General features: G+C 33.1%; 1 long non-coding RNA gene across 1 annotated transcript in view; it reads right to left on the bottom strand.

The window, feature by feature from the left end:
* Positions 1-2,679, bottom strand: part of LOC106102253 — a 67,074-nt gene extending 64,395 nt beyond the window's left edge. Inside the window, exon 1 of the long non-coding RNA XR_001225555.1 lies at positions 2,639-2,679. This is a non-coding gene — a long non-coding RNA (uncharacterized LOC106102253). The remainder of the gene's footprint in view (positions 1-2,638) is intronic.
* Between the last annotated feature and the right edge of the window lie 7 nt (positions 2,680-2,686).

Below are 2,686 nucleotides of genomic sequence, written 5' to 3'. Positions count from 1 at the left end.
CTAAACGTGTCGCGACCGACAGCCGATGTATAGCCAACGTTCGATACAAAGCTCAGTACAAAAGCCTTCTCACCGATACCAATATTTCTGGTGTACCGATGACTATTGCTGCTCATTAAAAAAGTAATTAACCGGATAATCTTGTTTTGTTTTTATCTCGATCAAAGAGTAAACATTTTTTTATTTGCATCATAGAGTAAAAACGTCCACTCGTACTAAATTCTTATATCTTTACAAGCGGTGGCTGACCTTTGTAGGCCTTTGAAGCACAAAGGCTCTGCGGATCGGGTGTAACCTTCTCGCGGTCCGATGCCACTTGTAAAAACAATATTTATTTATCTCTGTATTTTATCTTTAAGGAAAATACGTTACTAACATCTCTTTTATAAGAATTTTCGAATTATATCACATACTAGGTGTTGCGCGCGACTTCATCCACGCAATATTAAGAAAAAAAAGTAGCCTGTAATATGTCAGCTACCCTTTTGTAAAAGTCCGGTCGAAACGGGTCGAGCCGTTTTGAAGATTACAAACAGACAGACAGACAGACAGTTTTTTTTTAAACGATTTTCGTTATCAGCAACTCAAATACATCATCTTAAGCTACAATCGTTTGACCATTTAGAAAATAAACGCGGAACAAAGATTACATCGCAGCTTATAAATGTATCTGTACGAATAAGTTGGCTGATACACTGCTTGTTTCTTTTAATTATTATCCCTTCGCTTACACCACTCACTGCTATCCAATTTGTAGGAAGATGAGTTCGTCTCGTTGCAATGAACACGGTAATTTTTCCTGAACTAGGACACTGTGAATTGCCGCAACTGTACCTGTTCTTTGCTTATTATCCTATATTGTACTTGTTCTCTTTATAAACCTGACCCTCCTGTCATTCAGACTAAAATTATAAAGAAATGTTACAATTTAAAATACCTGCTTTAATATAGCCCATTATTTCTCCAGGTATCTCGGCGAGGAAGATTAAACAAAAAAGATAATTGAATTACGCCTCAGGCCATCTCATCCCGGCGTTTCGTTTTTCGAGATATTACTTGAGGCTCAGTCTTAAATCTTGGAACGAGACTAAACAATCTGTCAGATGATTTTTTTATTTCCCCTATTTTTTTTTTGTTTAATCTTAAATGGTTATCTAGTAGAAACTTATTTCTCACAAATTTAATATCATCACTAAATGAATAGAGAAAAAAAATAGTCGGAATGATGACTGATACTTTTGTAACTGAAATCAAACATTGATAAAGACTGAGAATAAACAAAGTAAACATTTTGAATTAATCTATGCTACCTGTACTTATATACTATCTATACTGTATACTAAAATAATAAAGCGTAAACACACACTACTTTGTGGCGTAGGATGTCAGCAATCACAGCACATTTTTGAATAATACTTACTTTCACATGAAACCCTACACTTACGACATGCTTTAAGCTATATTTTTTCACGCTAATAAACTTAGGGGGTAATTAAATTGAAAAAAAACTCCATGTCGGAAAGGGACCATAAACTACGAGCTGCCAACATTAAGGTAAAAGAAAGAAGTTTATTTTAGTTATGGTAATTTTGACATTTGAATGACAATTGTGAATTTGACAACTGTAAACAATAAAATAAAGTTTTTTATAATTTCATGCGGCTGAAGCCGCACGGGAACAGCTAGTAAAAGTATAAACAAGATACTTAATACTTATTTAGTTGCAAAGCTGTCTACTAAAAGTAAACGAGCAAGAAAGCAATCGTTACAAATATAGATATCGTATGACAAGACAAGCAGTGCGAAACGCTTTTGAGTTTTACACATATCCAGTTAGAAATAATAACTTCCAGCAAAAACTTGTTCCGAACTTATAATTCTTGTTAATTCTGAACGAAAAATTATCTTAATTTCAATTGATCATTGAAGATGACGGTAAAAGTGAATCTTAGGGATGTTTCTTTTCGTTTACGTTAAAATTAATAAACAATGAACATACACTTGCAAAGTTATTGAATATTTTTTTTAGACATACTAGCTTTTTCCAGCAATTATGTCCACGCGCAATTTTAAAATAATCTTACTAAGTAGCTTATGCCTAGATTATAAACACATTCAGATCACAGATCATTTCATTTAAACTTTCGCATTTAAATTAGTCTGTTATAACAAAATCAACGTACATATTTGAACGAACTTTATGGTGACAAAAAACTAGGTTGAATAATATTAAGTGCATATCCACTGCTCATTACGTATGTATAATGTAGATCTATGTACACACAAGTCAATCCATCAATTAATGTCTATTCATGTTATTTGTTCATTTATGATAACAGTCGTCGCGCTATGAGAAGATAACGTCGAGAATATTCAATAAATTATTGTAATAATTATTTAATAATAAATGTATAGTGGCCTTTCTTACCACCCACCTTACATACCTTATTTGTACACCCTTACATATCCTTTATTTGTATAACATAACCTAATAATTCGTAAAATGGTACGCTTAAATTGTTTACGTTTCTCGTGGAATATTAAAAGTACATATTTGTTCTATAACTAAACAAGAATACAAGTTAAGAGGGTAGACTAAGATTTAAGCGTCTTAAGATATTCGAAGTAAAGATTGTACAGTAATGTAGCGGGCTTATCTCAGTCCTGGCGGGCGCGTGGTGACGGC

This window comes from Papilio polytes, unplaced genomic scaffold (assembly GCF_000836215.1).
Source record: "Papilio polytes unplaced genomic scaffold, Ppol_1.0 DF823923.1, whole genome shotgun sequence".
Taxonomy (NCBI): domain Eukaryota; kingdom Metazoa; phylum Arthropoda; class Insecta; order Lepidoptera; family Papilionidae; genus Papilio; species Papilio polytes.
This window is presented reverse-complemented; position numbering and strand designations above follow the sequence as displayed.